The 24,567-nt window shown below is 37.5% G+C and overlaps 1 protein-coding gene and 1 pseudogene across 6 annotated transcripts in view; one reads left to right on the forward strand and one right to left on the reverse strand.

The window, feature by feature from the left end:
• The window catches only part of LOC138716670 (cyclin-A2 pseudogene), a 30,638-nt pseudogene extending 22,302 nt beyond the window's left edge, over window positions 1–8,336 (reverse strand).
• The window catches only part of PCDH9 (protocadherin 9), a 685,460-nt gene that overhangs the window by 78,476 nt on the left and 582,417 nt on the right, over window positions 1–24,567 (forward strand). The gene's annotated exons all lie outside the window — the stretch shown is intronic.

Here is a 24,567-nt window from a genome sequence, read left to right on the forward strand (position 1 = left end):
TTCATGAGAGTAGTGAGGGTATGCTAGCATTATAAAATGATGCTCAAGTATTACGTCTTTTCAGTTCTATTATATTCTGTTCTGCCAGTCTTCCATCTATTTAATGCCTACAGAACATTATATCAGAATATATTTTGTGATTTATCATTTTCAAAATATAATGCAGCTGTGATTAGTACAATAACCATTGAAAGGAGTGAAAGTCAGTGAACAACACTAAATCTTTTACAAAATTACAGATGAGGAATTTCTGGTTATTTACAAAATGTAACCCTGTGTTTATTGTCATACACAAGCACAATGCTAAACAATTTTTAACATGAACAGACCTTGATGATCAGAGATTTAACAGAGAAGGACATATCAAGCTGCCTTGTAAAAGATAATTTCGTCTCTATGCCCCTCTGAAAACTATGGCTGTTAATCAGTCAGACATTGTGGGTAACCTAAACGTTGTGTTAAGTCAGAGAACAGAGAAATACACTAGAGTATGGGAGGTAAAAGAGTTTAGATGCCTCATGCTACAGAAAAAAAAATGTTTAGAAGGATTTGGGTGTTCCAACTAAGTAAACAATTCCTGTGTGGTCCTATTTCTGAATCCTTACCACTCATATCTGTGATGTCCTTTGACAGCCTCTCATTCTTAATCCTTGTTCTCAGTGAAGTCCTTCAAGATGCTTAGACTGGTTTTCTTGGTTCATTCTAGCCTGGTTAAGCTGTTTCTCATGTCAACCTGGCTAATTATTTAGCTTTTGTGCTTACAGTTTTAATTTCTTTATATTTGTGTTCTCCTTCAGAAGGAAGAATTGGCTAACACTTTCTTTAACAGAGCAAAAGCTAATGGAAGTCTCAAAGCAAGGTAGTTTTTTTCCTCCATTTTTGCAGTATCAGGTAATGTGTTAAAAAGCTCTAAAACCCTTGGTGATAGAGCTGATATTACCTTTATTGACATTACCTTTAGCTACCTTTGTTATATTAATTGTTTCAAAATGCAAGAAGATCTCCTATGAAGGACATCAAAATCTTAATGGTAGAGATGGAAGGGAACCTCTGTGTCTGTGTTATTCTGCATATCATAATAAAAGGAAGACACTAAGTCCTTTGAAATCTTGAAGAATTTCACATTGAGACCATTTTTACAATTTCAATTTTAAATTTACGTTTCACCATCAATTTTGATGTTTTTAAAAGCATGTAAATTATCTACTAATATGGTTATGCTATCTACATGCATATTTTCTGTTCTGTTGCTGCATGTTCAGTTACTGATAAATTACAGAGGAGATCATCCCAAGTATGATGTCATTTGCTTGTGATTATAAAGTGCAGCTGTATGGCTCACATTTAGATAAGATAAATGTCTGCATTCTGTGCTAGGGAATTTTCTTGCTAGCATGTTGAAGAAATCAGTTTGGTTTATTTTGGAGTCAATCATAAATTTGATGGAAAAAGTCCTAATGCTACCCATGTGTAAGATTAATTTGCATTACAAAATACTAGGGATTGTTCTTGTTAGGGATAACAGTCCATTTCTAGCTATTAAAATACCTAAAATGTTCTATCTTAATTAAAATTATTAAATTATTACTGCCTTAACTGATAATTAGTAAAATCCTTTCTCAACTCCATGGTGTGGATTGGTTCACTCTGTGTGAACCAACACATGACAAACCAACAACTTATGACTTGTCATTTAAAATAAAAAAATGGAGAAAATGGGATGATATAATATTTGGCTCCATTTGCATTTGTCTTTTAGAAGGTTGACTCAGAAAATGAAACTGGATTTGTCAGAAAACTTTTATCTTTCATGGAGTTCCCTTACAGTATAAAAATAATTTTACTTGAACCAAGTGTAAAACACTTATCCATTGCATTAAATTATATAGCTGCTTTGGCTTTAGAGGTGGCCTCTACTTTATCCTGGTTGCCTACAGAACAAATTTCTGAGAACCATGGATGTAAATGCTCCTAATTCATTTACATTCAGATGACAACCTAATCTAAAATAATCTTGTAGTCTATATTATACATATTTTGTACTTTGATATTTCTCTTTATTCTCTCTGTTTTGAGGAGTGGATCATTGTGACTTGGGGTATTTTCCTAACAATCCCAAGCAGGATTATAATGAACTTGCTGTAAAATTTCAAACATGACTTAGCTTCTTTAATTCTTCAATTTTTATTTGCCTTTATATTTCAGTCAGTCATGTCCTCAGCCTGCATTCTTTGTCAAGTCTATGGACTTTAGTTTCTCTGTTGGAGCCCTGCACAGGAGATATGTTCTGGTTAGTTAGAAAAAAGCACTCAGCTGTACACAAAAAGCTGCAGTTATTATTTAGAATTAACAATGTTGGAATGCAGTGCTTGTTTTTCTCAGTTCTTATTTTGGTTCTGTTTGAAGGCACTGGGCCAAAAGCAAGAACAATATGAAAAGCTATAATGCTATTGATGTTAGTATATTCAGTCCTTCAACTCTGAAGCTAAACTGGCCTGTTGCCTGTGCATTTTAACTTTCAGAGGATCTGATCGCAGAGCAATGGACATAGAAAGCATTTGCCTGTCAGTCTTTCTCAATTACTTGAGAGTCAGTATGGTATATTTCACTATAGATGTAATTATAGTTCTCAAGGGATAGTCAAGACATAGAGCTTTCCTTTCAGACAATGCTTGTTACTTCAGGTGGAACAATAAACATGCAGATATTCTTAGATAGCCTATATCATTCACAACAGCTGTTCCTAGATGTATAGGGTCATAATGCTGAGGAATTGTATGGTTTGTTGTATTTTTTCTATACAGTTGCCAGCAGCCTGAAGCTGCAAACTAGTCCAAAGACTGTATTCATTTATTAAACTGCATCTAAGCTAGTATCAATAGCCCTTTGAAATGGTAGAGTAGCATGATAAGTTCACAAATATACACACATTACACAATTGTCTTACAATCCTAGAATCATAGAACAGTTAGGATTGGAAGGGATCTTAAGGGTCATCTAGTTCCAGCCTCAACCTGCCACGAGCTTGGACATCTTCCGCTACACTGGGTTAGCTCCAATCCCCATTCAGGCAGACCTTGGTTAGCCTTATCTGCCTGACATTTCTCTTTAGAGAAACATTTTTATATTGGTAGGTCTAGACTGAAGGTGAGAGGTGGAGACTGCTGAGGATTTCCTTGTCCTAGGGCAGAGCATAGGCAAATGGTCCTCTGGTGCCTTTCTACATTCTCCCTGAGGATCAGCCAGATTTGTCCATAATTGACTAGCACCAAGTGCTGGAACATCCTATCAGAAAGAACCATGGTCTCTGTCCTCATCAAATATAGCTGAGTGCAGTAACAAAAGACTGCTATTAATGGAATCACTTTGCTATAGATGCTCGCAGGCAGGCAAGATGGGCCTGCGTGCTCAGTCTCAGGTGCCAGTCCATCAGCTTGCTGGCTAGTGCAGATAAGACCTTGGTGCCAGAATGAGCTGCCCTCTCCCTTTCCTTCTGCACGTGACAGTATGACCTGCCTACAGGAATCAGAGATAGAAATGGAAATGGTCTGTCATTCCCTGTCATAAGCAAATGCTGTTTGGATAAGAGTAAAAACGGTTCAAAGAGGAGCAAAACTGCATCCTTATTATAAATGTCACTTATTTAAATACCAGGATCACTGAAAGGGTATTTTATTAATTTTCTGGTTTTGAAAAATAAATAAAATTAAAGGAATATATCTGAGATGTTCACCTCAATGATCACAGTACAGAAGCGAGGAAACAGAGGTCAGCTGTTAGTTGTCAGTTTTCCCATTACATTATGCATCCAAAAATAAAGCTCTCTGTGATTTACCATTTGTGTTATTGCTTTCACCCAGATTTGGAAAATCCATTTTTATAAAAATTTGTGTTGAAACCCCAGAATCCTTAATTCTGTCAGAATGTAAGTAAATTATCAGAATACATAATGAAATTGTTGTGACTGGTTCTGAAAGTACGTTGAGTAGTGTTATTATGTCATTCTTTCAGGGAATACAATGGTTATTGTTTCAATAGATTCTTTACCCACTACCTTTTGTTTAAGGACTTTGTTCTTTTTATATATAGATAAGAATCTGAGGGGCTGATTACTTGCATTGTTTTAAGTGGAAATTACTAAATGAGTGACAACATTTTTCAATTGTATTTGAATAGGTTTTATGTCCTTTCACAGGAGTCTACTCTTTTTCCATTCACAGAATTCCCACAGAAGCAGTGATCCTAACAACTTTCTCCATTAAAATACTTGAATGACTCTGTCTTCAGGTTTGTCCTAAGATTTTACTGTGATCAGCCAAGCCTCTGTGTGACTAGAGTGAAGGAAGAGTGAAAGGTCTCTTGCATCTTTTCTTCAAAACAGTACATGTTCCTCTTCATGTGACTTTATGTGCATGTCTTTGCGTACAGGGCACAAATGGTTTGAGGATGAATGCATGCTGGTAAAAGAACAGGGACTGTCTGGAGGCCCTGTGTGGCCTACATTTATAAAAATGATGACAAGAATGGGAGCAGATATGAAAGAAGGTTCAGGTATTTTTAGGGACATAAAATTGCTCCACTTACTACTTCTGTAGATATATGTGAATGAAAAGGTGTAGGATGAAGAATTGCAGTTCTTCCACTATAAACTCTGATCTCTGGGTTCTTCTGTTCTTCTATTGAGACAAAAGAGGAAAGAGAAGGAAAATAAGTTAGACATCTGCTGTTATAAAAATAATTAGCATAATGTAGTTCTTCTCCAAATCTAGATATTTAGTGCTGCATTAAAGATCCTTGTGTGAAAGATGAGCTTCACAACAGATGAGGTTGTCGTGGTCCACAATTGAAAGGCAAGGGAGATCAAATTAGGGGCTCCTGAAGAAATATGAATACCTGTCATAAAAATTCATCTGCATTGTCTAAATGCAGAAGACAAAATTAACGCAGTCCTGCATGTCAGAAACATAGTGGATGGATTTAATATTTGTTTTTCTTCATTTCTGACATATTTTAAACCACTGAGGACAAGTTTTTAGTTAGTAACACCACAGTAAATTTGCTTCCCAAGATCTCATCTCCACATCACGTAAGTCAACAAAGGATAGACGTATGTGCTGTGGGATAGAAGCTAGGGTTATTATACTCATTGTTTATGAATTAGTCAGGCTAACCAGGTGACTATCTAATGCTCTTTAAATCAAGGATACTGACACTTGCTTTGTTTTATTATTTAACTGTACATGCCTGCAATGTACAGCAATGTCTTAGCAATAATACATAGTTTAGGCCCCATTTCAGAATTTAAATCCTTAAAATCATTTCACTTTTTTTATTGTCAGGTGCAGATGAGAGCTGACTGACAGTGAAACTGAAAGGTGGAAGTTTCTCAGAGTTACTTTGTAGTATTTAGGAACTCTCATGGACCTAATATGCATAGAACTTGAACTAAATACATCTTCTGGTTTTGAATACCAATTTAAAATATCTGGTAAGAAAAAATGAAAAAAAAATCTTTCCAGTTCAACAGAATTTTTAAATTTTGGTATGTGTTAGTTTTGATTATGAGCTTCTCCACATGGTTTTAATAATTTTGAATATTAAAATTAAATTTTGAAATTATGTTTTCAATTGGTATTGTTTTGATAACACCAGAACTAAAACCAGATGGACAGTCCCTTAGCTTTATAGGGAAGTTTGGTTTTGTGGCATTCATTTGCACCTCTCCTTCACAGATTATTGAATATTTCAATACTGTAAAGCTGTTCTTTTTCCCCACCTCTCTGCTCTGTAAACTATGCTCTTGGGGCAGTTTTAGTGAGTGTGCACAACTAACTTGCTTCACTTTGGTGCAAATAAAAATAAACTGCTGGAGACTTTCTTCCCCCAGGTCCACAGCTGTGTGACTGCTTGCCTTCTCCTCACATATGCCTGACTGTACACATTGCTTTACCTAGAAAATAACTGCTTTATATGCTTATCTTTTAAAATATATTTTTGTTTTCTCCTCCTGAGTCTTAAGCCATATATATATATTTTGTTTCCTATAAACCATCTCCCAGAGAGAACTAGTTTTTGAAAGGCTGCCCCTTTCAAGGTGACCCACTGCAGACTCAGCGACTTTAATTTGTCTTTAACTTCCTCGGGCAAAGCAGAGATCACAATTCAGTAGTCTGCTGGCAAGAAAAACAAACAGTGACAACCTCAAGCACTCCAGACTTCTCAGAGAGCATTCAGTGTATAAAAATAACCGAGTTCATATTTATTTTGTTTGCTTTCTGTGTGTCGAACATTTTGAGTCCACCTGGGTAATATTTTCAAACTATTCACTGCAACTAGGGAGCTGCATGTGTATTTTATTTACAAGCCACACGGCTTTCTCCCTTAGAGTTCTCATGCATTCTTATGACTAAGAACAAAAAAAAAACCAAAAAAAGCTCAAGAGAAAAGACTACAAAATATATGATAAATCCTGAAAGCTGATCCAGAGTAAATTTGAAACGTGCAACTTCCCTTGGCCTGACTATTCCTTCCCTTTATTGAAGAGAGAGAAAATTTGGGGGGGGGCATACTTGGAGTCTTTTACTCAGTCATTTTATTTTCACATCTTCTCCAGCAAAGGTGAGACAAAGAACAGTTTATCACAGCAAATAATCTGTTGCTACAACAGGAAGCTTCACTTAGTTTCATCAGTCTCATGCATAAAACAGAAACTGAATTCCGCCTGCCCCAGCTTGCATAACAGGATGGTAATGTACAGACATTTCAAGGTGTGCAGCCCTCTAGTGTTTTAAGATCAAATACTGTGAATAGTGGGACCCAACAGCTAAGGGAGCTTTCTGCTGTGCCTAACAACTTTTGCATTTTTGCTGTTACCTGAAATAAAGCTATGAAGAGATCTGATGCAAGTAAATTACTGACACATCAGCTGCTTGCATGTGTGTTACTTTTATGGAACAAGTTACAATTTCCTGCAGCTTTTATAATCAATGCAGCAACTCACTGAAGAAGGCATACTTTGTGCAGACTTTTTTTTTCATTTATTCTGTCAGTTCTGTGGTTGCTAGATATAGTATATCACATAAGATCTCTCTGTATTATGGTGCTTAGCTATAATCCTGAATTTCATTGAATTTCATTGAAAGCAATAGAATTGTATTCTTTTATTTTCAATATGAATTTGACCCATTAATCTAATTTGCTCTATTCTGTTTCATCAGTCATTTCATATACCAACTTTCTGAAGCAAAACATTTCCACAGAGGTCCCTGAGTGCACATCATGGAAACTTAACTCAAAAAAATCCCCCAACAATCTCCTCTCTGTCCCCCAAGCCCCACACAATACAGAATTTTATCTACATAAAAAATGAAAGATGAAAACAGTAAAACAGTTAAGGATATATCACGACTCATTTTCTTTTTTACCTCACCATAGAAAGGATATATTTTCAAGGCAGAGCCTGTGTCTCTGAATGCAGTATTTAAATCATTGTGTTCAATCAGGTTATTATGTGCTTTAAATAAACCTGAACAGAAAAATAAACAAAAAGATATTTATAGGCATCAAATTAGAGAATTATAATTTCATGCAAATTTACATTCAATGAAAAATAAGTTTAATTACCTAAATAAACACACAGAGATAATTGCCTCCTGTGTTTAAAAAATTTCTTCAGAAGCTTTGGCTTTCATAGAATCATAGAATGGTTAGGGTTGGAGGGGATCTTAAAGATTATCTAATTCCACCCCCTCTACCATTGGTAGGCATGCCTCTCTCTAGACCAGGCTGCTCGAGGCCCCATCCAACCTGGCCTTGAACACTTCCAGAGATGGGCCATCCACTGCTTCCCTGGGCAACCTGTTCCAGTGTCTCACCACCCTCACCGTGAAAAATTTCTTCCTAGTGTCTAATCCAAATCTTACACCTTCCAATTTAAAGCCATTTCCCCTCATCCTACCTCTACAGGCCCTTGTAAAAAGTCCTTCTCCAGTTTCTGCTCTTTTCTAACTCTCTCAGCCTGTCCTCATAGCAGAGGTGCTCCAGCCTTCTGATCATCTTCATAGCTTTCCTCTGGACCTGTTCCAACAGTTCCATATGCTTCTTATGATTGGGATTCCAGAACTGGTCTCAGTACTCCAGGTAGGGGCTCACGAAAGCAGAATAGAGGCAGAGAATCACCTCCCTCGGTCTGCTGGATACACTTCTTTTGATGCAGCCCAGGATATAGCTGTCCTTCTGGGCTGCGAGTGCACGTTGCCGCTCACGTTGAGCTTTTCATCAATCAGCACCACTAAGTCCTTCTCCTCAAGGTTAGTCTCAGTCATGTCATCCCCCATCCTGTATTGAAAACGTGGATTGCCCCGACCCAGGTGTAGGACCTTGCATTTGGCTTTGTTGAACCTCATGAGGGCCACACAAATCCACTTCTCCAGCTTGTCCAGGCCCCTCTGGATGACATCCCATCCTTCTGGTGTGATAACTGCACCACTCAGCTTGGTGTCATCTTCAAACTTGCTGAGGGTGCACTCGATCTCTCTGTCTATATCATTGATGAAAATATTAAACAGTACTGGTACCAATAAGGATGCCCGAGGGACACCACTTCTCACAGATCTCCATCTAGACATCAAGCCGTTGACCACTACTTTCTGAATGTAACTAACCAAACAATTCCTTGTCCACTGAACAATAAACCCATCAAATCCATATCTCTCCAGTTTAGGGAGAAGGATGTTGTGGGGGAATGTGTAAAAAGCTTTACAGAAGTCCAGATAGATCACATCCCTTCCTTTTCCCATGTCCACTGGTGTGGGCGCCCCATCATAGAAATCCACTAAGTTGGTCAGGCAGGACTTACCATTGGTGAAGCCATGCTGGCTGTCTTGGATCACCTCCCTGTCCTCCCTGTGTTTTGGCAGAGCCTCTAGGAGGATCTGTTCCATGATCTGCCCAGGCACAGAGGTAAGGCTGCCAGGTCAGTAGTTCCCAGGGTCATCTTTTCTCCATTTCAGTTTGACCAGCAGGTCTTGACTCAGCCATGCTAGTCTCTTCCCTGCCAGATTTCCTATATGTGGGGACTGAGCACTCTTGCTCTCTGTGGAAAGAATCCTTAAATATCTGCTAGCTCTGCCTGCTTTCTCACCCCTCAGGACCATTTCCCAGGAGGTCCTACTGACTAACTCCTTGAAGAGCTGGAATTTTTCTTTCCTAAAATTTAGGGTCTGAATATACTCCTCACCTGCCCTATAGCTCTCAGGACCTTGAACTCCATCACTGCATGATCACTGGAGCCCAGGCTGCCTCTGATCTTGTCTGATGAGCTCACTTGCATCAGTGACCACCAGGTCCAGTATCGTATCCCCCTGGGTAGGGATGTCTATTACTTGGGTTAGGAAGTTATCTTTGATGCACTCTAGGAGTGTCCTGGATTGCCTACAGCTTGCCGGGGTACTTTTCCAGCAGATGTCGGTGTGGTTGAAGTCACCTCCTGTAGCTGGAGGAAGAAGGCTTTATCAGTAAGATCCTTTTGATCAAGCGGCCTGTAGTAGACACCAACTACTTTGTAGAACAACTATGAGTTCCTAATTTTAAAAACCTTTTTTTTACTTATACTAGCAAAGTTGTGCATCCATAGCCACTGTGTTAGTATCTTATGGCACAGTAACAGGGTATAAGAAGGTATATGCAAAAAAGAATGAATAAACTAATACACGAAGACTGGTTTGTTTCCAATATTTATTTGTAAATCTGTGGTTGAAAAAACATTTTATACACCATATTACTGTGAGTGAAAAAGAGATGCTGAAGATGACAGGAAGAGAAAAGTAAAGCAGCTTTGATTTTTCTCTAAGGTGAATACAGAACCCTCTCAAGTTCCAGAGTGTGTCTGTGTGTTGGCTCTGTGTGTAGTGTTTTATCTGTGGTGTTGGTAACCTAATGGCAAACATCATAAAAAGTGTACCAAAAAAAATAAAGAAGATAGAATTGTTGGCAGAGCATCTGCAGTCACCCAGAGAAACAGAGGGGATCATTCTAGGAGAAGTGACAAAGTTTCTCCTGGTATATACTGATTTGTCACTTCCCTTGGGAAATAAATACGTCAATGCATTTGCTGCCTTATGTGTAATAAAATATCCTTCAAGCTAAAGAAACAAATAAATTCTTCCCTCATAACTTCCTTCTCCAGATAATAAGCAAAACTGAAGTCAAACTCACTTTTCATCTCCCAGCAATCCCTCAAAAAAGAAGCAGTGTCCTGTAATTTCATTCAGCTGAAAACTAACCTCCATTCTTTTATTCAGGATTGTCAGATCTAAGCTTATAGGAGAAGGATTTTGAACAAGGTTGTTTTTTACATGGGTGCAGCTTATTTTCCTTTTACATGCAAAGTAATGAAATATGAGACATAGTGAAAATGAAGTCAATGTGTGATTTGCCTATGTGGTTTTGCACCTCTGCATAGGGTGCACAATATGCACAGACCATACAATAGGGTGCAGTGACACACTAGCAAATGGCATATTCATTGAGTACTGGCTGCAGAGAGTACTCCTTGAGTGTCTAGCAAAGAAGCAAATTCAGCTTTATATTCCTACATAATCCTTGTTAATGGAGACTGCTGTAGAGCTTGATGCTCTTGACAGCGCCCTTTGCTTGGTCCAGGCCATCTGTCTCTTGGACTTTATTATTCCTGGCATGGAGGAATTTAAGAAAAGATGGTTTGTGACTTTCTCAGTATTGCCACATTGAGTTTCCATCTGCTTTATTCCTGTACAAGAATGCATGCTAGTGCTATTCCAATGAACATACGTAGCTTTGAGTTCAGCCTGGTTCTTCGGATGTGCTTTGTGTCCAGCTGTGATGGAATAGCTTTGTGTCCAGCTGTGATGGAATACTTTAGGTTACCAGAGTTAGATCATTTCCATATAACTCTGTTTAAGGAAACTTTTGCTGGAATTTGGTGCATGCAGTATTTTGTTATTTTTAATTTCTGGGGAGTTTTTAAAAGTCATCAACAATGCTAAAAGAAGACGCAATAAAAATTGGTCTCAAAAAATGTGTACTCTGCAAAACATTTATTGTGATGGATCAATCTGAGCTTCCAAAGCTTTCTTATTAAGACAGTCCTGTATACTCTTGATCAGAAAAGTCTAACTAGCAGGCATCTTGCTGTATGCTTAGATTAAAAAAAAAAAAAAAAAAAAAAAAATGGCTGGAAGGGAAGAGAACTGTTCTGTTAAATGCTGATCTGTTATGCTTATGTTTCCATATGGTTATTTGGTTTTTGTCAGTTATTTCTGTTCCATTTTGGAAATTTAATTCAGCTAATTTGTGACAGTAAAGATAGGGAGAAAATAATTATAAATATCTGTTATATTCAGGAGGTATATTTTGCCTTTCCAGTTACGACTTTTTATTTGACAGTGTCTTAGTTCAGTGTTGCATCTTGAAAGCTCTGCAGTCATTTTAGACCTTTGAAATCTCTTCATGAATACTTAATTCTTCATTTGCAGGAGAAGAGTCTGTGCTGGAGAGATCTGTATTACCATTCAATCTGTTGCCACTAGCTCTCAGTGCAGATTGTGGAAGGCTACAGAATAAATTAGTATTATTTTGAAATGCCATTTGTCCACTGGTATGTCACTCCTTCAGATTCTCGCATGGAGCATATGAAATAACACAAGATGCAGACAGTGATGTATGTTCCAGTGTTTCTCCAAGTTATCATCATGAAGCTCTCTTGCCTGCATTGAAGTTTTGTGAGAAGGGCAGAGAACAGAGCTAGTTCCTGAATATATGTGTGTGACGGATAGCATTTATTTTCATTTCTTTGTTCCTCTGAAAAGGGGATGACTGGGTAGGAGGGAGGCAGTTGTATTTTCTTGTGTAGAGGAGATCTCAGAATAGAGGGTAAAGAAAGCATGGCAGCCAGGCAGGAGCCTGTAGCACAGGTAGAGGGCAGGGAGGTGGTGGAAAGGGCAGGGAGCAGATGTGCTGAACAAGTGCAAAGGTGATGGAGAGAAAACTTTTGAGGTACTTAGGGGGTACTGCACAGTGTGCTGCAACCCACATTAAGTTATTTGGTCTGAAACCAAGGATAGAGAGAGGGAATTGCTTTTGAATGTATTATTTGGGATACACTGAAGGGAATGTTCTTTATAATTCCATTTTATTTCTGTTGATTTACTGAGCTGATTCTGAGATTTCTCCATTAAAAAAAATATTTGTTCTAGTGTTAATTCAAATACCTTGCTTTAATGATTAAGAACCTCTTGGATTTTTTTATGGTATTCCTTTTACTGAAAGTATAAGTACCATTTCACTATAAGTAACAGGAGTACTTCAGAGGTCTGGCTGCCTTTGGCTCTTGTCACAAAAGATTGAATTTTTGAGATCAAAAATGCATATTTATTTTTTTTTAAACAACCTCCCTGAATTACTTGCTCTAAAAATGGATTCTGTAATCATTGAGCTATCAGAGTCAGGCAGATGTAAGTCAAGAATGACATAGCTTCTGCCCTTGCTGTTTTTTCCTTTCTTTTCCCCTTCCCTTTTGTTTTTAACTCTTCAGACTTTTTCCAAAAGAAAAAAAAAAACCAAAACAAGACAGAACAAAACCCAAAACCTAGTTAGCATGCAAGGTGTTGCTCTTAATATTTTTAGAAGTAGTGTATTGAAGACCCTAACCTCCTTCAGGCAACTGTAAAAATAAAAAGTAAGAATATATAAAAGAGAGTCTTAAATTGTCTTTTTCATAATTTCCGAGAGAATTAACTTATTTTAGCTGCCAGTGTATGGCATCTTTAATGTACGAAATGACACACTGTTTAGACAAACCATAACCCGTAATAAAAACAATTCAATTAGACAATACACTTAACCACTTTACTCTTAAGTGTAAATTGATATGTGAACTAAACTCAGTGGAATTTTCCCACTGAGCTCAGTTGTGTTGGAATAGATAAAATGTTACTGGTTTGTGTACATGTCTTAAAAGTGAGGGGGTTTGACATATGCTGCAGCAATTCTGGCAAATGTTCCCTTCCACCCTCTTTTTTTTTAAACTTTTGGATTTTCTGGGGGTCGTAATTAATAATCTTAGTAAGAAAAGCAGTCACAGTCTATCGGCGCCCTTAATGGACTTCCATTAGAAGGGAGGCCAACTTCTTGCCTTTTTCTGATCTTCAGTTTATTGGCTGCAGTATCTGGTTTGGATCTGAAACCTTTTACTCTTTCAGGATTTCTGTAATAAAATATTCCTAGCCAGACAACTCCATTTTCTGAATTTCACAATTACATCCTTTTGGGGGGGAAAAGTTAGGGGGCTTTGTGGTCACAAATATTCTCTTGGATTACAACCAAACATGTAATTTCTTGGCCAGAAAATTGGAAAGACATGGAAACGTGTATTTATACAACACACAAACTATACATGCCTATAAAATAGCAGTTAATCAGCAGAGCTCAACGATAAGCTTTGAATTGGCTCTGTAAGAATGGCTTGTTTAAAAAATAACAAATACTTAGTTCTTATTTTGGCATTTGTTTGAGTAGATTTATTAGCTCTTAAGAGGAAGTAACCTTAACTAACCGTATTTTACAGATGGGAAGACAAGGATGTAGCTTTCCTAACTTTGCTGAACAAACCAATAGCAAAGTTACAATTAGCAATTCAGGCCTCTGGGATGCCTGTCAGGGCTGTCTATGCTAGGTTCCACTTACAGGCAAATAATATAAAATGAAAGTTGTCTCGGTGCCTATTTTGGATGGACTAATATTAATGTCCTGTATTTACTGAGGATTGTGTCCTTTGACATTTACACACAAAAATCATGGTTTGTAGTATGTACATTATGTAACACCAGCAAATTCTAAACCAAATGCGAAGTGGCTAGAAATTAATAGCGTTTATAGCAAAGACACTTGGATGGTAGTCTTTGGCTCTTGTTTCATTATCCATTGAAAGAGGAGAAAAAAACAATGTGGAAGAAGGCATAAAATTTGCAGTAACCAGTAAGAACAAAGAGCAGTCACCAGAAATACTGGAGGAGTGTAAGCAGACATCTGGGAGAATGAGAGGAGAAGTCCAAAGTTTAAATGGTCACAGGAGAGGGGGAAGTACATTGACACTGAAGTTTTATTTGAGTAAAAAGAGGGAGGAGGTGATAATGGAGCAGTGACATTGACACTCTGTAAATCAGACTGAGAAAGGAAAAGATTTACCTAGTAACTAATATTTTCCTAATAAGGCTATGTGACATTTCTGACTGGCTTTAACATGAACCAGAGTAGATCTCACGACCAAGGTTTTGCATGCAAATTTTAACTAAATCAGTGTTAAATTTAAGTTTAGCTATCATTATTTTTTGCAGAGCAAGCAAAGTGCACATCGTGACATACCCACCCCAGCACCAGGCGGCGAGGAAGTGGCCACTAGCGTATGGCACAAGACAGTGGATTTTAATCTTGTAGTCAGACTGGGCTCTGAATGTGAATCGAACAAGTCAGGTTCAGAGTATTGGGCGCAACACAGCATGCAGCCAATTGCTGGCGGCCCTCTGGGCTGCATCTCTCAAGAAGATCAAGCACTCAGCAGTGGAAGAGAGAGATGATTTACTATGGGAGCCTTAAAAGTGTGTTCAATTTAGGCTCTGTTTAACCTCCAGGACCTTTGTGAAGGCAAGAGGCACAGAAAGTAAGGAGTGAACAAAGAGAAATCAGAAAGAAGGGATAACTGAGTCAAAAGTGGATACAAGAGAAAATGACTGCAGCTTGAGAGAGGATGAAGTAGAGGAAGGATGGCACAAGGGAGAGAGGAGACCATCCTGTGCTAGGGGAGAGATATGGAGGAAGTTTCCTTCTGGAAGTTTTCTACCCAGTAGTACCTAAGGCCCACTATAAAGATTTCGTTATCCATACTACTTTTAGGAGTACGTATTAAAACAGACATACTTCTAGCATCTGGGCTTCAGCCTGCCCTGCAGCATAGCATCCATGCAGTGAGTAGGGGGTGAAGTTAAGTGCCCTTTAGCACTTTGTGTCTTCTCAGTATGGGGGAGTCTGCCTTGGGCTGCAGGCTCAGCACAGGGAGGATGCAGTCACAGACAACACAGGGTTTTGAATCATGTAGAGAGTAGGACTCAGTGTGGGGTCTGTATTGGAGTGGCAGCGAGTCGGGGCTCTTGTGGCAATGGGATACTAGGCCACTTCTCAGTGGTACCACTCAGAAGTAAAAAGGAAGTAGAAATGTCTGCTAGGTGACTCAGAGTAGCTAGTCATACCTCTACTCTATCTTGTCTCCCAGGTCAGGACCTGTCATATTTTTAACCATCTTTATTATTTTGCTGCTTTCCTTTGGATAGACTGTGTTTTGCTTTGTGTTTTGTTGTTTTGTTGTTTTTTTTTTTATTCTGCTTTACAAGAACATAGACTATTCAAGGTCACTGTATTTAAAGGCTTTATTTACATTATTGTTCTCTCTTTTAGTATCCTGAATTCTTCAGGCCTTAATAATATTGTTGGGCTTTTTGACTACTACTGGAACAAGTGCTTTTATTGAACTGTCCAGAATACTTTCTGCATCTTTTTCTCTGAATAGGCACACTTAATTTAGAACCCATTTGTACACAGGGGCAGTTCACATCATTACTTCATCCAGTATGTATTGCCTCTTGTCTACAGTGAATTTTATCTGTTGAGTTTCTTAAATGCATAACTTTATTCAGCTTTTCTGAAGTTCTCCTTGGCCTTCTCTAATCTTGAGCAACCTGTTTCACTTTGAATGTGAGGTTTAAAGGTTTCATTAATACTTTAAATGGTTTTAATTTTTTGTTTTGTTTTGGGATTGGCAAGGCAGTATTAGAGGTACATTGAGAATACCTTTGTTCAGCAGAGCTGCAGTAATTGCTTCTGTCTCTTGTAGTTTGAAGAAAGTGAAATAAAGTGAAAATACCCATTCATAACAAGAAAATGTAAAGTCAAATAGGCACAAAGTTTTTAATATTTAATTTTCCACATTATAAAGCAGACTCTTCTTCTCTGCCTTCCCATAAATGCAGAAATGGATAGGATTAATTAAACATTAAACCATTATTCTTTCTAAAAGAAAAGTCCTTGCTCGTCATGTTTAATATAATATATTCCCAAGGTGATCTTTCCCCTACCTGAAGTTTCCCTATCACTGGTTTCAAAAATAATTAATAATAAAGAAATAAATATTTTGATATCACATTGCTCTTATCTTCTTAATAGAGGAGAAAGGTGTATTGTATGGTAAATCTTACTTTAATTAAATAATTAACTAGAGAACTGATTCCATAATGGAAAAGCTGTGTGACATTCAGTGCAGGCAGTGATTTAGAAATGAGACAATGAGTCTGTGGAAGGAAAAAGGTTTCTAGGTCCTTAGGCTCTAGGGAAGAAGCATATTTACTTTCTGGACTGTTTGCCTTCTAGAAAAGGAGGAGGAGCAGGGAATGAAACTAACAGAACAGGGCCACCAGCATTTTTAGCTGATGATATGCAGTGTCAAGAAGGTGCTATTTGTATCTGTGACATATTGCTATGGGCTGACAGAATAAGAAAACAAGAAACATATGAAGTAAACTCAAGTAAGCCAGAGAATGCCATCCAGGAAGAAAATAAAACAGAGAGTTGTGTTTTTTTTGTTGTGTATAAAATTAAGTCATACTTGCTTAAATTACCTAAGGACTATGTTTTGTAACTATGATCATATGAACATTACTATTGCTGTACCCTGTATTCTTTAATTTATCTCTTTCACTAGCTTTGTTACTTTGTAGACAGTGCTTAAGCTAAAGGGATAGTTTTGGTCTAAATTTTAACTGCAGCAGCACTAAATAAAAATGATAGTTACTGATATTTTTACAAAAAATAATGGGAAAAAAAGTCTATATAGACCTACAAAACTAGGGGATGGGTAAGGTGGTGAAAGAAGGAGATATGCCCACGTTATATATTTCCCAACTTTATACTAGTAAATAATGAATTGTCAGGACCTCTCCAGACATGGGGAGATATGATATTTTAAGGAACAGTCTGAGCATTTGCCTGCTCCCTCTATTGCTGTATGGAAGCTCAGAGGACTTCTACTGATAATTTAACTCAGACTTTACCTACTCTCTTTTGAGCAGTAACTCTACAATTTGTAGCATTTTCTTTTAATCTCCCACTGGTATATTTACTATCTTAGATCATGTGTTAACCGTACAGTGAATCCCAGAGGAGGAAAAAGGAGACCTATCATTACTCAGGTGTATATCTTCTCACAGGCAGCATTCACCGTTACCTTTCTAAAATGACACCAAAAGAAGGCTGGATAAATGATACAACCTTGGGGTGCAAATGTCAGTGGGACAGGGAGTGAAAAGGAGACAGTGGCCCAATCACTGCTGTGTCTACAAGAATTCCATCTAAGGTGGGGTCTTTCTAGCTCCCAGCTGCCATAATTTTGATTAACCTTGCAGTGTTCCAGCACAGGGTCATGCTATCCTGTTGACACTTTTCCTTTGAGATGTCAGTCACATTTCAATAACTTTCCAGTGTGGGCTTGTAAGTCCTGTCTCTTCATTGACTTTGAATGAGGCAGGTTGCTTATGAATGCAGCTTGAAGTGTCACTCAGATATTCTTGCATTGTGTTAACTTTGATTGACATGTCTGAAGTGGTGGAAAATTCAGGGTATCTAAGCACCCCTGTTTTGACAGTAAAGATCCTCCATTTTCTTCTTATTATTTTTAATTCCTGAGACTCACACCTTTCTGATGATAGTTATACATGGTACTGTTTTTTTCTTTACACCATTAATAAACACAGTCCTGTCTTGCAGATTTAGCATCTCAGAATTTCTTTCTGGATTCTCACAGCATGAAAAGCATAAGTTCCACTAATGGAAGATAGTATGCTAAAGGTAACAGAGAAAGCACTGGTTCAGGAAATAACACAAAAGAAATCCTATCAGTTTAGCCTTCAAGATAATAGTTTTTATTTTATGTCTGGTTTGTGTAATTCCTAGGGGTTAGGTCCAAGGCTATTTAAAAAGGGCCAGTAAGAAGGAAGGAAAAGTGCTCCTAGTTTTTTCGATGTTTATTGTTAGTAATGTAGACTGTAGCTGATTTTGTGGAAGTTTCACTATGTAGTGAAGACTGTGTCCCAGAGCAGTGATTGTTTCAAGACTGTGTTATTCAATAAGCTGATTTATAACATCTGACTCCGGTTATAATCCAAATGCTGCTCCATTTATTTTAAACAAAATAAATATTTCTCTGCTATAGCCACCTGAGGTTTGCAATCTTATTTTCAGGAGTGCCCTGGCTCACAGACTTACCCCTGTTCCAATGGTAACAGAAAACACAGGGTCTGTGGTGAAAGAGGGGAAAATTCTGTAATATAAAATAGTTCATATCCATTCCCTAGTGTTTCACAAATCTCGTTCCGAGGCAGTAGAGGAAGATGAATAAAAAGTGGTTGATTTTTGTTGGGGTTTTTTGTTGTTTTTTTTTAATCTATTACTATAGCTTTTTTGTTTGTTTGTTTTTGTTTTGCTTAGCTGAATGGAAAGCAGTGTATAAAAAGAGCTAGTGCTGGAAACTAGATGTAAAACAATAACAAACAAAAATCTCTTTAACAAGCATAATCTGTTATCAGTGAAAGGAGAAGATATCATTAAATTTACAACAGGGCTTATTTTTTCTAATGTAAGTCATGGAGGAAGCAGTCACGCTGAGATGTGAAAAAGGAAGCAAGGAAGCAAGGCTGTATCCTAGGCATTGCCATGGCATACTTCTACATGCATGTCCATCTCTAGGACTGAACTTTTATAAAATCTGTAGCCACCTGTGCTGTACACAGGAAGAGTGCCATGTCTGGGGTGGAATCAATAAAATTTACTGTGATGAAGAAAGACATATTTAAGAAAACTAAAAGCAGGGAAAAGGTGTTGTCTTATGGGCATCATGTATGGTTTCAGCAGGAGGAATGAAAATCACCCGGTCTTAGCTCATAGTCTGATGGCTATGGCACTTTACTTAGCAACAGAAGCTGAAATACTCTTGAAAGACAATTGAACTGTATCCTCTCACTTGTTACATCAGTACTCGAACTACTGGATAAGTTAGACCAATGGCTCTTCCTCCAGCTAGGTTTTATTTTTTAAGTGGTACTTACAGTGGTCCTTTGTATAGACCTTGATCTGCCATAGGTGCTTGAAAGTGCCTGTAGGATCAAGTCCTTAGAAAAAGGAGGCAGAAGAACATCTAGCTTACTGATCCTGATGGATCTTTAAGTGTGCCTGGCTGTGAAACTGTTCAGCTTCTTTCCTACGTCTTCAGAAGCAAGATCTTAAATGTGTAAAAATCTTCAGTGTATATAGTGCGGTGTGTTGATCTTGTCCAGATGCCAGACACCTATCTAGAAAAATAATTAATTTATTGCCAATCAACATAGAATTGGATGATGAAAAACAAACAAACAAACAAAGTTAATTAAAACATGCACCTTTCCCCCAGAAGGAAGAGATGGGGAACAATGGCTTCTGTTGGTCCACAACATATCTGCCACTTCTTTCTCAAACTTCTTACACTTCTCATGCTCCAGCATTGGTCCATCCCATGTGCTGCAGTCCTTCAGGATAAATTTGCTCTGCCATGGAGTCCTCCACAGACTGCGGTGTGGATATCTGCTCAGATGTGGTTTCCTCCACAGGCTGCAGAGGAATCTCTGACCTGGCACACAGAACACCTCCTCTTCCTACTTATTCTCTCACTTTGGTGTCACATGGCTGTTTCTCACACATTATTGCTCACTTGTCACTGGCAGGCAACATTTTTCACCCTTTTATAAACACACTGTCTCCAAGACAACACCACCTTGGCTGAAGGGCTCAGCCATGCCCTGCAGTGGGTCAGTTGGAGCCAGCTGGAACAGGCTGTGTCCAGCATGGGGCAGCCCCAGCCTTTCCTCAGATAGTCCTCTGTTGAAACCCTCTGACATCAAAGCCCTGCCACATAACCTAAATACACCAAAACATGGCACCTGAGAAAGTCAGATGGGTTCACAGATACTATAGAAACTGGGTTAACAGGGTTGTTATCTTGTCATAACTACCTATGAAAAATTCTATGGAAGTTCTGTCTTGGGATCAGGAGAATACTAGCCTGAATTTGTAAGAAACAAGGAGTTCCTATTTTAATTACCTTGCCTCTAACTTGCTGTAAGATGTTGGACTAGTCACTAAACAATTCAGTTCAGTATTTCCTCTTACCTTTCTCTCTACATTATCTCTAATCACCAAAGTTTTATGAATCTTCATCAATATTTGCAGAAGCTTTGAGAACTATGGTAGAACCAGTAAGCTCATATTTATCCAAAACCTAGTGGTTTGATTATAATTTCTACCTTCTTCTAATACACATTGCATTATGTTTTATTATCCATCACTTAATGGTACCAAGATTAACCTCAATATATTTTCCTTATGGATCACATATATAGAAAATTGATCTACAAAAGTGTAACAGGTACACATTAGTCCATCAGCCAGCTTGTAATCGTGACATTTAAATGAAAAACAGATAGATGCCTTCACAAATACCTAGATGCCCTGGCTAGTAGTTCTTTTTAATTATGATTTCATTTCCACAAGTATTTGCACACTTTTCTTAGTACTGTAACATATCCTTAAAATTGGGAAATAATGTTAACATGTTTTCCCTGCAAGTAGTTTCTTCAGGTTTTGTTCATTTATTTTTACATAACATATTGCATATAGCGTTAGTGCAAAAAAATGTGTATGCATGTCTATAATTGTGTTTAACTGATGGGTGTAGTATAATATATGTAATATAATGAAACCATTCTTTCTGCAGCAACAGTGTGGCCACCCCAGTGATAGGAGACAATATGCTCAAAAGGACAACTTCCTAAAATATACTCGAAGTGATACTGATTTTATTCTTTCTGCACCTGTCTTGAAATGTAGCAAAGCCATAAGAAAAACAAAACAAAACAAAACCAAAACCAAAACCAAAACAAAATAGTAAGTATTCCCCAGTGGACAGCTATGAGCAAAAAAACAGAAAGCTGTAACATGACTTGAGATATTTCACTGGGGGGCTTTGTCTGACTGCTATGGTCTGTGTATTATCAAAATAAATGGTGATGGAAAATCTTTTAGTTATCAAAGGCAATCAGGAGCAATTTTCTGTCAACATCTAATTTTTGTTTTAATATTCAGTACCTACTAAACTACTTCTCCTAACCTAACCACTTGCAATTTTAGACAGTTAGTGAAAAGGCTCAAGGTGCGCAAACAGGCAGAATCTCCTTGTAAACCTCTGAAGGTATATAACTTACCTTCACTGCTAAGTTAGGTTGCTTATAAGAGCAGCTAAACATACTTCAGGAATTGGGGTTTTCCAGATACTCAAAATGTAGATGTAAATAAGGTAGGCTGAGGACCACATTTGACTAGCATAAATATTCAGTGAATGCTAATAGAGAAAAGATGAAGGGAGGGACTAGATTTTTATATTAATATTTAAGTAGCAACATAAATTTGCATTTCTATTTATTACTTATAGTTCTTTAGGACCGCAACTTTTTATAATTGTGCAGCTTCACCAGAACATTTAACTTATTTCAAGGTGAACAGAAGAAAGATATTACAAGGTGTCTGTCTCCATATGCAGCACTTTTTGCTCTCTGCAGTTGTCTACTTTCTAGCAGTCTGACTGAATCTACCTCATAGATGCTGTGCCTGTGTTTAAGCCCATTCTTTTTGGGAGGTAATCTTAAGTCTCCAGATCTGGTATTGTTAGGAAGTGTTGCCTGATATTTTGCCAGCAGGGCTCTATTGAGGCTTGCATGGTACTGCTGTAGCTACAGGACTGCAGCACTGTACCACATACAAGCAGTGGTTAGGTGGTATGCATTTCTGGGAAAATGACAACAAAGTTAGTTGGAAATAAGTGAATAAAAGCAAGCCTCCGTCATGGATTTAGATAGAATAGGGAAGAAGGCATTCAGTCCTGAAAAAGAAGGGCATGGATTTAATGCGCAGATCAGATATATGACTGAGTTGGAGAAGCTTCATGGTCACTTCACATCCCCTGAGCTTCAGTTGCAGACTGTGAGTACTCTTAGCCAATGTTAATAGAAACGTAATTAGACATGATTCATTGATGTAGGTCAGCTCATTTGTGGTATGTCTCTGTACTATGGTCACCTGAGTATCTTAGTAAACCAGCTTAGAGAAGCAAGAAATACTGATTTGAAATAGAAGGAAGGAGTTTTTAGGTTAGATGCTTAGAAAAGCTTTTCAGTGACAAAGACAGTTAAGTAGTGGAACTGTTATGTGGCATTGTTGTCATTGTGGATCTGGAAGATATGAACATGTTATAAACACAAGAAGAACTGTTTTCTTATGGATAGAGGACTTCCAGCTTTACTACTGAAAGGTCCACAAAAGAATTTGCTTGCCCTTAGCCATTTAGCAGAAGTTATATGGAAGCCTGTGATGGAGGAGGGAATCTAATTGTAGTTTCCCAAACCCTGCTGTCTATTTGAACAGAATCTTTGGTCCACAGTTTTTGTTTGCAATCTTTTAGATATTTTTTCAATGTCTTACAATATTTGTATTTCTATCTCATACACACATACCTCTTTCAGACTTCTGTTTGTTACTTAGAGGCTTTTCATCCAGGTAGGATGATTTTGCTGTGATTATAGTTGTAGACAAAACTGTGAGGACAAGATACATATTTTGATTTAGTTTCTTCATTTAATCTTGGGAGGAATAAAAATATTTCCCTGAATATATATTCAGTATTTTAAGTAGCAGCTATCATTCCTGCCTCTTTATGCACATGTGCCTTTGTAGAGAAAAACTGTGAGGAGTACCCTTTTCTGGAAGTTCCAGGGATGATTCTGGCTGGAGTTTCATGTCTGTAGTCACTCTTGTCTTGATTCTCACCATGCATTTACCGTGGGGCAAATACAATTTTAATTTCAATAGCATTTGCTTTTTATTAATTCTACTTCATTGCATATTTTCACTTTAATTTCATTTGAGCTTTCTTTTCCTACAGAAAAGTTGTGTGGAAACTAGAAAATAAACTAAAAAGAATCACTAACACACTAGGAGACACAGAGCCCAATAACTCATTAAGGTTTAGAGATAATTACATATATTCTCAATTTTCATTCACAACATGCAAAGTGCAAACTCTCCATCTCTCTTTTGGCTGTGCACTGTCAGTAAAATGAATTACTTCTTTTCCTTGTGCAGGATGTATTGTCTATTAAGATCCATGAAAATAAACGCAATAAAAATTCCAGTGAAATGTTATTGTATACAATAAGTGGTTGCTTTTAAAGTCTCACTATTTCAGCTGCATTAATTGAACAATCTATAGAGTTTAATATTTTTTGAGGAAAAATATTAGACACTTGTTTGAATTATTCATATTTTGAAAATGGCCAGTATGACAGGTTTTTTCATAACTCATTTTTACTGCAGGTTTAGCACATACCAAAACTCCCACTGAATTGAGAAATTAGGACAGTTATGTTTTTACCTAAAATATTTTCATGCTTTCTTTTAAAGAAATAGCTTCCTTGCTATTAATATGCTGTACATTGTCATGAACAGGGAAATACATACCAATCATAGAATGCTTTTCTTCAGTTCAGCAGGTTATGAGATTTTGTCTTTCTTAGCATTAGTTAAAAGATCTTTAATGCCTCTTTCTTTCCAGTGCAAGGACAGCCTACACCCTGATGTAAATTGCAGTTTCATAGTGTAAGGAGAGGAAACCAATAGTAAATATTAAGCCTGGGATATTTTTTCAAGTTTTGGTCTATAAAAGGGGAGAGTCAGATAATGAATGTTGTCCCATTCTGCTGTCTTTGTTCCTCCTTCTTGGACCTCTTATTATGGAAATAATTTGATAAAGAGTCTTAAGCACCTTGGATGCAAAAAGTAAGAAGTGAGGGGCAGGATTTTTCTCTTCAGGGACCCAAGTTGCCTGAAGCATGCAGATTAGCCTGGATCTTGGTTCACGCTTTTCACAGTCTGAATCCAAACACTTGAAGTTAGCAGCTGGAATCCTAATGTCCTCCTTGGAAGAATGACACTAGATCCATATTTATTCATCACCTTTTTTTGAATCTCATTTATCCAATCAAAAAGGATACTTTACTTCCAGCTTGCTAATCTTCTATTGCAGTAGCAATGCTTTTGTCCCCAAGTACAGCTAAATTAATAATTTCTTGATATATATACCAGGTTATATTGCTCTTTCCTGACCAAATAAACTAATTTAAATATGTTGCTTGTACTACATTTGGATGCTGACCCTAGTAAATTGTGGTGACATCCAGAAAATTACTCATTAGAAAGAGGTATTTAGAATAAATGAGCTGTGGATTGAAGGTGCAAATGTGCTTTAAATCTCATTTTTTTATGAGTTTGATTTAATTTACAGTCTTGGTTCTGGTCCATCTTCATCTGGATATTGCTGTCTTCTTAAGAGGATTTTGAACAAAATGT

Source organism: Phaenicophaeus curvirostris, chromosome 1 (assembly GCF_032191515.1).
Source record: "Phaenicophaeus curvirostris isolate KB17595 chromosome 1, BPBGC_Pcur_1.0, whole genome shotgun sequence".
NCBI lineage: Eukaryota > Metazoa > Chordata > Aves > Cuculiformes > Cuculidae > Phaenicophaeus > Phaenicophaeus curvirostris.